We start from the raw sequence: 15,354 nt of genomic DNA, 5'->3' as shown, positions 1-15,354 counted from the left end.
ATATTTGCATGTACCGCTTGACAGAGACATTCTCTTCGACTCAACTTGGGTCAAGCCTTTCTGAGCCCTCTTCCTGACCAGCAGAGCCCAGTCCCAGCAAGACTCTTACTGAGTCTGTTCCTCAAGTCTCCCCCCAGCTTCCATACCCCATCACCTTGGCCTCCTCTAACAACAACCCTCTTAGGCCGTCTAGCAAGCATCTGCCCTACTGCAGAGGTTTCCTTTCAGTAACTTTCCATCCACTGACATCCCCCAGCCCAACTCCGCTCATTGGCTATAAACCCCCAGCTGTCTTTGTTGTATTCAGAGTTGATCCCAATCTCCCCCCCCCCTTTTTTTTTTATTTTAAGTAGGCTTCATGCCCATTGTGGGACTTGAACTCAACGTCCCTGAGATCAAGAGTCGCATGTTCTATCCACTGAACCAGCCAGGCACCCCCTCTTGGTAGTCTTAACACCTATTGTGATGGTCTTGAATTAAGTCTTCCTTCCTTTTTTAAAAAAGATATTATTTATTTATTCATGAGAGAGGCAGAGACTCAGGCAGAGGGAGCAGGCTCCCTGCAGGGAGCCCGATGCGGGACTCGATCCCGGGACCCCGGGGTCACGCCCTGAGCCAAAGGCAGATGCTCAACCACTGAGCCACCCAGGCGTCCCTTCCTTCCCATTTTAACAGATGCCAGAAAAATTCTTTCTTTAAAACAAGCTTATTTAGATACTATTTGTGGATCGATGAGCCGTGGGGACTGAGGGGGAAAGAGGCATTCGGGAAATTTATATTTCTCACTCAGCCTGGAGGGCAATTTATTCATCATTCAAGGCTTAGTTTGTGAGGAGCAGGATCCACTCCAGGCTGCCATAGCAGCATCAGCCACAGGGTGTCGGGCACAGGCTATGAACTCAGGAGTGTGACTCACTCAGGCCTGTGAGAGCCCACAGCCACTTGCGGCTGAACTCCCTCGGGCGACTGCTCCTGCGGGACTAGAAAGCCGGGCGCCTTGTGCAGAAGCCTGTGCTACAGCTGTAGCCTGGAGTCGCACCGGCTCAGCTCCCAGCGGTGCCAGGAAAGGGGTTCCTGGGGCGCCGTCTCTGTCACTTAGTCACTTGTGATTTCAGTTTGGTCAGCACGTGGACCTCAGAGCAAGGGGAGTCCCCAGCTTCCCTGCTGCAGGCGCCCCACTTACTGGAGGGTCACAGCAGGCACCGCGCATCGCAGAAGACCTGCCTTAGCAGTAGTTTCCACTGACTGAAGGAAATTCAAAGAGGACTTTCACTTTTGTGAAAAAAAAAAAAAAAAAAAAAAAAGGCAGCGGGGGGTGGGGGGCACCTCCTTCCCAGGACCACACTCAGCATCTGAGCCTCAGGCCGCCTGGCCTTCAGACCGCCACCGAGCCCCCGCGCTTGGTCTCCACGTGTCATTAGTGACGAGTGTCTTCTGGTATCAGAAAAGCTAAAAGAGGTTATTTTGGGGGTCTGGGAAAGCTCAGCATTTTTTCCACGCGAGTTAAGGATCATCGCTTCTTGGCTTCATGCCACCTGGGCCTGTGACAGTGTTGACGGGAGCGCTCTGCCTTCAGGCCAGGAAAGGCCTGTGCGGGGCTGGAGCGGGGGTGCGGGGTGGGAGGGTAAGGCGCCCCCAGAAGCTGATGCACTTGACTGAGGGGGACAGACAGCCTGGCCTGGGCAGCCCCCGCCCCCGAGGAAGCAGGACGGCTCCGACCCTGGCCCTGTATGGCCCCCGACGGCACTTCTCGGCTCTCCACGCACAGCCTTGGTCCTGAAGCATGTGGGGTTCGGGCGCCGTGACCCCGGGAACGGGCCTGAGCCGGGTCTGGCCTGTGAATGTGGCCCTGGCGCTCCCGCTCTGGCCACAGCAGGCGTCCGGGCCTGGCCGGCCCCTCCAGCCCAGCATGTGACCTGGGGGGTCCCGGGATCGAGTTCCACGTCAGGCTCCCTGCACGGAGCCTACTTCTCCCTCTGCCTGGGTCTGTGCCTCTCTCTCTGGGTCTCTCATGAATGAATAAATAAATAAAAATCTAAAAAAAAAAGAAAGGTGCACTGGTTGGATGAGGGAGCTGTGGCTCTCGGAGAGCCACCCCATCTGAACAAGGGGTGCAGCCTAAGTGGCCCACGGGTACACCACGGGCAGGGGGACGAAGACCTGGTCACCGCACCTGACAGTTCACGACATCATGAGGCCAGAGGGGGTGAGGGTGCGGGCCGTGGCCCGAGAGCAAGCAGCACATCCGCGGGGACATCTGAAAGAGCTCAGATCGCAGCGTCCCCAGGAGCAAAGTGCACGAGGGCCTGGGTGAGAAGAGAGGCAGGGACAATATAGTCAGGGAGTGGCCACTGCCTGGGCCTTCCGAGGTGCCGGACTCCACTCGAGAGGAAAATACGTTCCTAGTATCTGTGGAGGAAGCCCCAGCACCCGACTGTAGAGAGACAGAGTCTGAGGACCAGGAAGCAGCTCTGATATCCAGGGGTCACAACCTCCTCGTGCACCAGGCTCACCTTGGGAGTCGGCGGTTGAGCTTCAGCCCAGATCCATTTTCTTTAAAGATTACTTATATATTTATTTGACAGAGATGGGAAGAGGGAGCACAGGAGGGGAGCAGCAGAGGCAGAGGGAGAAGCAGGCTCCCGGCTGAGCGGGATCAGGCCCCATCCCGGGAGCCCGGGGTCATGACCTGAGCCGAAGGCAGCTGCTCAACCGCGGAGCCACCCAGGCGCCCCTGCCCAGATCTGTCCAGTGAGAACTAGCAGGAGTAAGGCAAGGTGACTTTTCTTTACAAGTTTATAGAGTGTGACATATAATAAACCGCGTATACGTATTTAAAGTATACAGTTTGGTAGGTTTTATGTGTGTGACAGCGGAGCCATTACCACATCAAGATAACGGACTGATCCATCACCCCCAAATGTCTCCTCTAGTCCTTTTGCGCTCCCTTCCTCCTCCCTCCCCTCCCCACTCAGCTTGCCCACCCCACCCAGACGACGACAGCTGATCAGCTCCCTATCACCACGGATCGGTTGGAATTGTCTAGAATATCATAGAAATAAAGCCACACAGTTTGTCCTCTTCTTTGATCTTACTGTTTTCACTCAGCATAATTATTTTGAGATTCGTGTGGCGTGTGTCCCTCTTCATTCCCATGAACTGCTGAGTCATACTCCACCGGATACACCACAAATGGCTTTTCCCCTTCACCAGGTGATGGACCTTTGGGTCGCTTCTAGTCCTCCAGAGATTTGGCGGAGGTGAGGTCACATCTGGGTAGGATGAACCAGAAGACAGGGAGTCTACCAGCCTGGAGCACTTTGGTGGGGATGCTCTTGTGGCACCCTCATCCCTGCTTACAGCTGGCGTTTTGTCATTGGTGTGGCCGCACGGCCTTGGGCCTGAAGGACAGCAAGTCGATGTCTTCCACAGTCACACACCCCTATAGCAGCCCCCGGGGTAGTTCCTTGTTGACCTGGGCTCCAGCCCATCACACTTTGCGGCCCCTGCTACTTTCCCATCCTTCTCCCTCGTCCCCTATATCCCTCATCTCCAGCCAAGCCCAGATATCTGCTTTCCATTCTCTGATGAGGCCTTGACCTGCCCCCTGGCCCTGTTCATGCTCAGATGGCACTGTGTGGCCTGGAAGGCCTGCCCCTGGGTGGCCACCCCGTGCTGCGCCCCTGTGGCCTGGCTCCACTCGCCAGCACTCTCCAGCACTGAGTGCGCTGCCGCTCGGCCGATGGGACAGGCCAACAACAGTGAGCTCTGGCCTCGCATGTTAGACGTGAGAATGTGACAGGGCTGGAGAAGGCGTCACAGGGCAGGGCAGAGAAGGATGGTTGATAAATGGCATAGGAACAGTTGGTGAGGTTGGCTAAGGAGCTTATGGACAAATGTTCAACCCTATTTGCTGTGTTCAAATACGTGTACAATTAAAAACAGAATGAGATGAGACACCATCCTTTATAGACTAAATTACTCAAGACTAAAGATGGTTAGAACACTTCATGGGTTACGCTTCGGTCAACTGCCCATGACTTGTGTGTCTGTGTCTCCGTGGGTGCTGTGCCCACAGCTAGCGGCTCCTGGGGGCTAAGGTGCCATCCTTTGAAAAGCCCTGCTTTTCCCAGAATCTTTACGCACAGTCTCTCAAACCCTTAGGACCACCTTCCAAGATGCAGAGGGCTCGGCTCATTTTACAGATCAGGAAAGTGCAGCTCAGAGGGGCACAGCTGGGAGGCTCGAGGGCCAGGGTTAGGGCCCCATCTGGCCTAACACACGCACATTCTCCTCCCACCGGGGTAGGCTCCTCTCTGAAGTGCTCTCAGCTGGTAGGGGCCCCCCCGCTGGCTCGATGGCTTGCTGGCTCAGGCAGGAGAGCATGTGACTCCTGATCTTGGGGTCACGAGGGCGGGCCCCACTCTGGGTGCAGAGACTACCTAAACAAATAGACAAACATTAAGAAAAGACACTCTTAGCTGGTAAAGAAGGTGGCAGCCTCTGCTGTTGAAGCCTGAATCTGAAAGAACTGCTTCCTCCCTCCCCCGTAATGCCCCTTCTAGAAGAAAGATGAAGAGGTTATAAAGAAGAGATCAGAGTGAAGTCTGAGAAGTAAAAAGCAGAATTCAAAATCAAAGACAAAGTGTGCAGAGAAAACAAAAGTAGGTGCTGGAAGAGACTCACTGCTGCTGCTCAGGAGACGACCCGGCCCCCCAGGCGCCCCCACAACTGATCCGGGTCTCCATTAGGGACTCTGCCCCCAGCCCAGCCTCACAGAGGCTGGTTTACAGCCGCATATCAAAGAGCCAGGCTCCACCCTTTGGTGGAGCAACAGAACAGGTGTCTGTGCTCTGGGAACCTTCGACCCTGACCAATCTGTCCTTCTTAGATGGTGGATGCCATAAACTGGGGATGATTCAGCTTACCATTATCCAGCATAAACTGTGTGATGCATGTGGAAACAGCCTTTGAGGACCCGTAATCAGAAATTCACACTTTGAGGCATGAGAAGTGAGTCCCCGAAGGACCCTAACCAAGAAGATACACCCCGGGACTACACATTCAATTATTGTCTTTGAAATTTAATGACAAAAGTGCAGTTGACCAGCATAAGGAATGACCGGAGTGGGGCACCTGGGAGGCTCAGCGGTTTAGCGCCACCTTCCGCCCAGGGCGTGACCCTGGAGACCCAGGATCGAGTCCCACATCGGGCTCCCTGCGTGGAGCCTGCTTCTCCCTCTGCCTGGGTCTCTGCCTCTCTCTCTCTGTGTCTCTCATGAATAAATAAAATCCTAAAAGTAAGTAAATAAATAAATAAATAAATAAATAAATAAATAAATAAATAAATAAAATAAAATAAAGGAATGCCTGGAGCGGTTTCTCATTGGTGGAATACAGAACTGGCATCCAAGGCTGACTGGAAAGGCTGAGCAAGGACGGGAGTCCGCAGGCCCAGCCTGGCTCCGCCGGAGCAGCGCGGCTCAGGCTCGCACGGCCTGTGCTCTCCTGGTGGTCGTGCACTGAGCTCCCTGACCCAGCCAGGAATCTGGTTAATCCTGATGGAAAAACCTCCTTCCTTCCCGGAGTGAGCCTCTCAGGCAGAAAGCTGGTTGGAATGCGGGAGTGCCCGAGGAGGGGACCTTGCCCAGCTCAGCAGAGCGGACTCGGGTCATCTTCATCCTGCATGTTAGGGAACAGGGGCACACGCTGCACAATCTGCTCTGGGAATCCTTTTCATCGTAATAAAACGAGGCTGTCAGGCGGAGGACCGGCATATGCGGAGGCTACACGGTCCTCTCCCTGTATCCTGCCAAGTCAAGCACCGAGGCCCCAGCACGTAGGACCGAACACGCGTGAGCTACCTAACACTTGCTGTAGACACGGGGACTTGAATCGGTTTGCAACGTGGCCCTTTAGCCTGAGAATACATCTCCACGATGCCCCGAGGGCTTTCTCCTGCCTCTGAGTGTGAAGGGAAGGCCGGGATGCTACCTTCAGAGGTGTGACGCTAGAAGGGTTCCACTCCCTTGGAATCCCTGCTTGGATTGACAGATGGGGAGAATGGGCCACAGTTTGGTGCCTTCTAATTAGCTGCAGTGACTATGGCTGCCAGGCCCCCCTCCACTAATGCCCCAAGGCTAGTGTGTGCGTGTGTGTGTGTGCACACACACACGCGTGCGTGCGCACACGCGCGATGGAGACTTGTTGGTGAAAAGGTGGGGGAAGTGACACCTGCTCCTGTTGAACCTGATCCTGTTGAGCACAAGACCTCCAACTGGTCCAACTGAGAATTTTGCTGCACATGGACGATGAGAAACCAGGCTCTGGTCACAGCCAACCCGGGCCAGTCTCGGGATCACTGCCAACTTGACCTACTATTATGGAAATTGCTCCAATTACACGCATAATATCTGCATGTGAAATGACAACTAAGTGAGAGGCGATTTTTGCAAATGAAGCTGGGTGTTTCTAAAAGAGGGTATTTTGCCCTTTGTTGGGATTACTTGTGCCCGGATAAGATGACAGCCCTCTTCAAACAGCGCCTTGTGGCCTGTCATAAATTACTTGTCCCTGAACCGCTTCCTATGGCTTGCAGACGAGCCCTCTGAAATAAATGGGCTTCAATCACTAGTTTCAACAATTCTCCTGTCTCCAAGTAATAAAACATCTGGAAAATTGGGCTAAATGGATAAAACAGTTCTCTGTAATAAGAATCTGGCATCCTTACAAGTCTGTATAATGCATTTTTTTTATGACCAGATGTCCTTCTATGTTATGAAGAACAGAGGCATGTTTAGTCATGCTTTTTATTACATTTAAAATGCAAGGTATATTTTCGTAGATCTCTGGAGAAATGCTATCCCATTGATTGGGAATTGTCGATGTGTTGGTTTACAAACTTGAAAAGTAAGTGGACGGCTCAGAAAATTGCAGGTATAACTTAAGCAGTCACTAAACTGGACACTCACAGAGAACTGGCTTCAGAAAAAGAATTCGGTCTATAAATTTTCCTTCGCTCCTAGTGGATGTGTTCCACAGAGTCTTTGATCTTGCAGTCGTTTATGCTCTTATGTGTCTTCTGTAATATTTACAGCTTTATGAAGAAATGATTTCGTCAAACTTGCTATTCACTCTTCCCAATTTCTCATTAAGAAAGCTTAGCTGGTAACCCACCTGTGTAGTCTCGATTTTATAGTCCTTTGTGCGGCTCCAACAAGATGCTTTAAACATGTGTGGAGGGGGAGGGGAGCAGGGCTATCTAGAACACTTCTCTGGGCTGCCGTCCCACAAATCTCGCGAACCAACAACCAACACCACGCACCACACACACTCACAGCAGCTATTTTAGAAAGTGTGGAAAACACAGAAAGGTATAAGAAGAAAACCAAGGAATTATCCGTGACTATATCTAGTATCACCACTGCTCACACACGTACTTTATAATTTTTGTCACTACGAACACCACTAACACTTTCCCCCTTTTATTAAATATCTTTTGATGGAGAGATCCTTTTTTTATCGAACTAGTTCATTCTGAGACATTTACATTTTTCAGAAATTGTCATTTCCATAAATAATCTATGACAGGTCCCTGGATGTGAAAACCTCTCTATAGCTCAGGTTCTTTCCTAGAAGTTGAATTACTGGAGCGGAGCGAGCGTATGGGCTCCTATCTCCACGGCTGTGTTCTGTGCGCCGTTCCCGGTGTTCGCTGGCTCCACCCGGCCCAGGACCAGTGACCAGTGACCGAGGCCGGCTCTGCCTCCTCTGGGCGTCCCCGGTGCGATCCCGGTTTAATCCTCGCCCCTCGGCTTGGATGAGGAGCTGGAAATTTCGGTTTGTTTGGCCAGGTTCTCTTCCCTCTCTCCCCTCTTGTCTCGATGCTTTAAACTTCTTTTTCTCTGTATCTTTTCCTTTGAGGAATTTTCTCTTTCTTAGCTTTTAGGCGTTGCCAGCTCGAAATCAGATTCTAGCTCTTAGGCTTTTCTTAAATGTGGGGTTTTCCCGTTTTCTAAGGTCTCACCTTCCCGGGCTGCCCGTTTGACCAGAGCGCCTTGGGCGCTGCTCGAGGTCGGGCCCGACTTGTCCTTTGCCAGTGGTCGGCGGCTTGTGTCGCTGCCACGTGCTCAGGATCCCGTTGTAAAATAATCCATCTTTTAAGATTTAAGTGGAGGTTGTGGTATTTCTGTGTCTTGGTCTTTTAAAAACGGATTTGCGCTCACGCTGGCCAGTCCCCCCATATGTGAGTTTTCCCTCGTGCATCTGCACCGCCCGAGGCGGGACCCCTCTATTGTCACGGACGGAGGCCGCGGCTCCTGACTTCGAAGCCCTCGTCCCCACAGCCCGGTCTGGACACGCCTGCTCTCAGTTGTGCTCCTCCGTTGCCCAGGAAGTTCCGACACAAACCGCCTCTGTGCTGCGGGCCTCGGAGGCCTTAAGCCTAAGAGAAGCGGAGGGCGCACGGCCCCGGGCAGCTCGTCCCCGGACAGTGGATTCCGAGTCTGCAACAGACGCTCCTGTGAGGCTGTGGGCCTCAGTTTACCCATTTGTAAACTGGCAGAGACGCACCAGCTTGCGGCATGTCTTTTAAAAAGTACTTGTTTTGTTAGATATTGAGGAGTTAAAGACAAAAGTGGGTGGGGGGCCAGGGTGGGAAATTACTTATTTCCCGGGCTCCCCGACTTAGCCAGCTTTCCCCCTTAGCGGGAAAGTGAGGTTTGCTTCTTTTTTTTTTTTTTTTTTTTTTTTTTTTTTGTGAGGTTTGCTTCTAACCCAGGACCAAAATCCTTCAGAAAAGGTGAAATATAGGTGGTTAATAAATTGCTGGAAAGATGTACCAATCTCAGTGGTCATCGAAGATATGTAAATTGATCTAATAATGAGACATGACCTTTTACCAGCAAGTAAATATTTTTTAAAATGCCTACCCGGCGCGGCGAGGGCGGGCTGTACAGGCGCCTGGGGCGCCCAGGCTGGCACCACAGCTTGGGAGGCAGCTTTGCAGTCAGGCACCTCAAAGCTTTGTTTCTTTTAGAGCAGCAGCTCCACCTGTGATAATGCAGCCTGGAAAAGTAGATGTAGCAGATGGAGAAGGAATTCGTACCTGAGGATGTTCATGAGACAATGAAGGATTGAGGAAAAACGCGCCGTTAGGAGGACTCGTCAGCCGGGTAGATTTTACGAAGGCCAAACTCTTGAAGATTTTTGCCTGAAGGACACTAACAAGGTAATCCGGAAGCAAACGGGAAAAGCATTTCTTTACTGGTAATAAGTAAATCGTAGTATGCAACCATAAAAAAGGACAATAAGAGTAACAATATCCTGAGAAAATATGCATGTTACAATGGCAGGTAAAAAAAAAAGTGCAAAATAAATCGTCCAAGCGGTGGAATGCTCGAGTCAAAATAGCGTGAAGGTGCAAAGACTGAACGAGAAGCTCACGGGGCGGAAGGCGCGGCAAGCACCGCGGTGAGCGACACTCGTGCGTATTTGGGAGCCGCTGAGAACAGGCCTTAAAAGTGTTCCTCACAAGGAAAAAACTATGTAACTCTGCGTGGGGACCGGTACAGTGACCGGTACTAGACTCTCGATGCTGAGCGCTTTGCAACTCATACAAACATCAAATCGTACGCTGGAAACATGACGTTACGCGTCAACTATGTTTCATTTAAAAAATTACTTTAAATTCATGGTAGTTTTCTTTGGGGTGTGGAGGATTTTTTTTCCCCCTTTTTCTCTACTTTTCTACGTATTGTAACTTTCTGCGATGGACACCTGCACAATCAGCTGAGAGTAAACCTACTTTTCAAACGAATATTTGCTCTTTGAACTAAAACATGGTTTTGGAAGTCACACCTGTTGTGTCACCATCACCACATTGTCACAAGGGTCAGGACGTGATGGCGAAGTCCTGCTATGCCCCAGGGTGCTTGGGCGCACGGACGACCGTGGGGCAGCTCCCCGGGTCGCCCTGGAGCTTGGGGGTCGCGTGGCTCCTTCCTGGAGAAAGCCCCGCAGTCTGTGAAACGGCCTTTCCTTCCAGAACGTGAATGAGTTTTCCTGTGACTTTAGACCTGCAGGTGCTGAAGTTCCTTTAGAATCAGGTTCAAAAGTCAGAGCTGCGGGAGGCAAGACTTCGGGGGGGGGGAGGAGGCCGCACTGGGTGGTGGCCACGGGCCCTGGCCCTGGCTCTGCTTGTCCTGCTGCGTGTCCTGCTGTCCCCCCTCTGCGGGGACCCCTGGGCTTGGGCGCGGGCCTCTCGGGGGCTTCCAGGGCGCGGCGGGCGTGGTGCGTGGAGTGGGGCGCTGGCAGCCGGGCGGGGCCACTGCGGTGGTGGACCACGGACAAAGACCACGGACACGGACAAGGACCATGGACACGGATACGGACCGTGGACACGGATCTTGGACACGGACCGCGGACATGGACATGGACCACGGACATGGACATGGACCACGGACACAGACATGGACCTTGGACATGGACCGCGGACACGGACCACGGACACGGACCATGGACACAGACATGGACAAGGACCACGGACAAGGACCATGGACACGGACAAGGACCACAGACAAGGACCATGGACGAGGATCACAGACAAGGACCACGGACAAGGACCACGGACAAGGACCACGGACACGGACCACGGACACGGACCACGGATATGGACCATGGACAAGGACCACGGACACGGACCACGGATACGGACCACGGACACGGACCATGGACACGGACCATGGACATGGACACGGACCACGGACACGGACCGCGGCCATGGACCATGGACACGGACCACGGACACGGACCGCGGACACGGACCACAGACATGGACCATGGACACAGACCATGGACCACGGACACGGGCCACGGACACAGACACGGACCACGGACATGGACCAGGGACACAGACCACGGACCACGGACACGGGCCACGGACACAGACACGGACCACGGACTGACAGACCACGGACATGGCCTCCAGGGGCTCAGGCTAAGGGGCCGGGGGGTGGGGCTGAGCAGAAAATGCATTTCTTTTTCTTACTATTTTAAAGATTTTACTTCTTTACCCAGGAGACACAGAGAGAGAGGCAGAGACCCAGGCAGAGGGAGAAGCAGGCTCCATGCAGGGAGCCCGACGCGGGACTGGATCTGGGGACCCGGGGTCACACCCTGGGCTGCAGTTGGACGCTCCCCCGCGGAGCCACCAGGTGCCCCAAGACATCTTCTTAGGACGGTCTTTAGCTCCGTGGCTGCCCTCAGCTGCTGCGGGGAAGGGGGCACCCGGGGCGGCCCCCTTACAGCCTTTCAGGCCCGGGGCAGCCGCGGGCCGGGCTTCCAGCGTTAGCGGTGCGGCGGCTGGTGTCGCTGGTCGTGTGGCCCAGGCGGCAGGGCGGTCGCGCAGCTCCAGGTCTGGCCTGAGCTGGACCTAGCCTCATCCATCTCTTTTGACCGAAGGGCCAAACATTTTCCAGAAGCCTCCTCGCAGGCGCGCTTCTTCGGGTCATGGCTGGGGAGGAGTCGCAAGGCTGCGCTGCCCGCAGGCCCTGGAGTCCCCTCGGACGCGCATAGAGCGGCAGCCCCCCCACCCCGTGACCTTGTGGCCTGCCTCTTCTCCCCTCGCTCCCTGCTTCCCGGGGTGCAGCCCCCCTGCCCCCCTCCCCGCCCCTCCAGCCCCCTCCCTCCCGGCCCCCTCCCACCCCCTCCCACCCCCTCCCCTCGGCCCCTCCTTTCCCGCCGTGGATAAGGTCCTGGTGTCGAGTTGACTTCGGAGCCGTGATACTAAACCCCCATGTTCGTCACACCTTTCGGGGTTAAATTCCCTTATTCTCCCCGAGACGCGACTGTGTGGGTCGCCGGTGGCAGAGCCGCGCTAGTTCCTGCTGGAAGCCCCCGTCGAGGTCGGGACGGATGTCGGGGGAAGCCCGGGCACCCCTGGGCCGCCGTAGGGTGGCAGCGACCCCCGCGCCCTCTCCCCTCGGCGGTCGCCCTCGGGTGCCCCTTCTCTGTGCCTTTCCTCGCCTCGCCCTCGTTCTTTCTGCTTCCTTGGCCCCAGCTGCCCGGGACCTGGTGGCTGATCTCATGATCCTGCAAGGTCAGCGCCACCCGAGGCCCCTCCGTCCTCCCCTCCATCACCCCTCTGTCCCCCCTCTGTTCTCCCCTCCATCCTCCCCTCCGCCCTCCCCTCCGTCCACCTCTCCGTCCTCCTCTCTGTCCACATCTCCGGGCTCCCTTCGTCCTTCCCTCCGCCCTCCCCTGCGTCCGCCCCTCCCGAGGCGTCTGCAGAGCCCCGCCTCCCCGCTCTACTGGCGACCCGGTGCCTTCTCTTCTCGAGGCTTCTCGGTTAAGGAGGCGGCGCCGCCCTGAGCAGGCCTCCAGGCCACGGCCATCAGGCACCGCACGTCCTCTTCCGGGCGCTGCCGCAGGGCTGGGAGTCGCCGGCGGGTCACTTACTTAACGCTGCAAGATTAACAAGCGGCCGGAAATCATTCTGAAATTCAGTATTTTAAAAGTCTCTTGGGACCTAACGACACAAAGATGAGTACGTACCAATGACACGTTTTTCTCCCGTTTTAAAAGTCTGTTCCGGCTCTGAACGTTTTTAAATAGAACACAAAGAAGTATCAGGATGGAAGGCAAGCTAGACGGAGCAGGGCGGGCGCAGGCGCCCAGCTGGCTGAGCCCCGACTTAGGGCTCAGGTCGTGGTCCCGGGGTCGTGGGATTGAGCCTCACGCCGCTCGTGGTCGCGGGTGTCCGCCCGAGACTGTCTCTCCCTGCCCTCCGCCGCTCCGCTCCGCTCTCGCACTTTCTCAAGAAACAACCTTTGAAAGTAGGTAAATACACGAGTGGAGCAAGGAGCCGCACCGTCCGCAGGCGCCTCGCGTGGGGGCTGCTCCGGGCGCCCCGGCGCGGGGGGGGGGGTGCTGAGGGCGCGGTCCCCAGGGACGTCTTCACCTCCCTCTCCGTCCTCACCGCCGCCCTCCGTCTGGCTAATGCCCCGCGGCAGCCGTCTACACCCGCGGAAAACTGCTGGGTGCACAGGCTCAGCCGCCGGGAGAGGGCGCAGTGCAGACTCGGCGCAAGGAAGAGCCGCGTGGCGCGCGGGGTGCGAGGGCCCCAGAGGCTCGGGCCTCCATGTCCTCCACGCGAGGTGGGCGGCCTGCGGGCGTCGGGGGCCGTCGGGGGGCCCGTGTCCGCAGCCCGCGGTCGGGGCCTCCAGGACGTCTCTGAAAGCCGGACCTGCCATCAGCCACCGCGGCGTTGGGGCCCCCGGGCTGCAGACTCAGGGGGTGAAGGCCTAGGGGATTGCGGGGGCGCGCGCTGCTGGCGTCGGAGCTCGGCCAGGAGCGCAGGACCCTGCGTGCGGCACCCGGGACAGCTCGGCAGGGACGTCTCCAGGGACAGCTCGGCTGGGGACGGTCTTCAGGGACAGCTTGGCTGGGAACGGTCTCCAGGGACAGCTTGGCCAAAGACGATCTCCAGGGACAGCTTGGCTGGGGGACGGTCTCCAGGGACAGCTCGGCCAGGGACGGTATCCAGGGGATGGTCTCTAGGGACAGCTCAGCTGGGGGACAGTCTCCAGGGACAGCTCGACAGGGGACGGTCTCCAGGGGACGGTCTCCAAGGACAGCTCGGCCGGGGATGGACTCCTGGGACAGCTTGGCTGGAGGACGGTCTCCAGGGACAGCTCACCCAGGGATGGTCTCCAGGGACAGCTTGTCCAGGGACCATCTCCACCTCCTGAGGTGCGGAGACGCCAGCCCCGAGGAGCACGGCAGAGACTCGCCCGCGTGTCACAAGGAGCACAGTGTCCACGGAGGGGAGGACTTCCCGCCCCAGCCCCGGTCTGCAGAGTTTGCTCTGTTCACTGAGTGCTTCCTGAGCTTCCTGAGCCTGAGCGGGCTGAGGACGCAGCAGAGAGCGAAGGGGACAAAATCGCTCCCCTCGTGGAGCTTGCTTCCCCATGGAAGACGCGAGTGGTATGTGGACGCACAACGCAGGAGGAAGCAGGAGGAAGGGGGGGGACACAGGACAGCTAGCGCACATCTCAGGCCACCCGGAGATGCCCGAGGAGACTCTGACCACGAGGAGGGCCCGTCACCTGGCATCCACGGACAGCGTTCCAGGAGACCAGGAGGTGCAAAGTGCCTGTGGCCGGGGCTGACCGAGGTCGCCAGAGTGGCCAAGCAGGGGCCACACCAGGTGAAGGGCCCCTGGGCTGCGGAAGGAGGTGGAGCCGCTGCAGGGGGACCACTGCCCGCGGGTGGATGGGCCGCACCTCCGGCAGCTCCTGGTGGCTCCCCCCTGAGCAGGGGTCACCCTGAGCCATAGGGCGGGTGACAGGCTCACAGACTGGCCCTGGCAGGGACGGGCGTGACCCTGGGGAGTCACGGGCTGCAGCCCAGGGCCTCGTCCTGCTCCTCCAGGAGGCCGCCTGCGGGAAGCGCAAGGCTCCTTGGAGCTGCCTTGGGTGTCATCTGAGTGTGACATTGGGGAGCCCCGCCCCAGGTGGCCCAGCCTCGCCGCCCTTGTGGTTCTGTGCAGTGTCCGTGAGGTGCTTGAGCAGCTATTTTATAGCCTTTTTCTATCAACTCAAAATATTTTCTTTTCCCTTGAACAATTAAAAACACCCCTTGGTTTCACTTCAGAATGTTTATGCAGCAGGTGACCTCAGCTGGAGGCTCAAATTTGCTGTTTCCAGCCCTGTGATCGCAGGCAAGTCACCTGATCTTTTTAAGCTCACGTACTCTTACCTGTAAGCGGCGGTCATTTTAAAAAAATTCTTATGAAGAGTCTCAAAAACGAAATGATACTCTGTGTATAAAAGTACTGTTTTGACTGATTGCTGTTTTTGGGTGGCCAATTTGGATGCTAACATGTGCTCACCAAATATATATGGAATAATTCAGTAATTAACGTGAATGATTATAGACCGTGTCAACTTAGTGCTGCGTAAATGTCACAAATGTGGGCTCATTTGGCCAGAGGAGACAAATGTGTGCCTCAGGGTGCAGTAAACTTTATTGAATTGCTAGAAATCTCTTTCCTGTCCTACACGAGTCAAGAGAGGCACAGCAAGTGCTGCTTCTCTTTTATATTTCACACTATGCCATCTGGAGAATTAATTTCCCTTATTGATAGTAAAAATAAATCCTCCCAAACTGTAACTTAGGTATCAGTGATATATAATCAATGGTTTGATTGATGATGTATCAATTATAAATTCATATAATCAATGAACTTATAATCAATGATCTTTGAAGTTACAACTTAAACATCAATTACATGTATATATGTTCATTATCTCTCTCTGTATATGAACAGGTTCTGGAAAATAACAGAGAGAAGCA

Source organism: Canis lupus, chromosome 2 (genome assembly GCF_011100685.1).
Source record: "Canis lupus familiaris isolate Mischka breed German Shepherd chromosome 2, alternate assembly UU_Cfam_GSD_1.0, whole genome shotgun sequence".
Classification (NCBI taxonomy): domain Eukaryota; kingdom Metazoa; phylum Chordata; class Mammalia; order Carnivora; family Canidae; genus Canis; species Canis lupus.
This window is presented reverse-complemented; position numbering follows the sequence as displayed.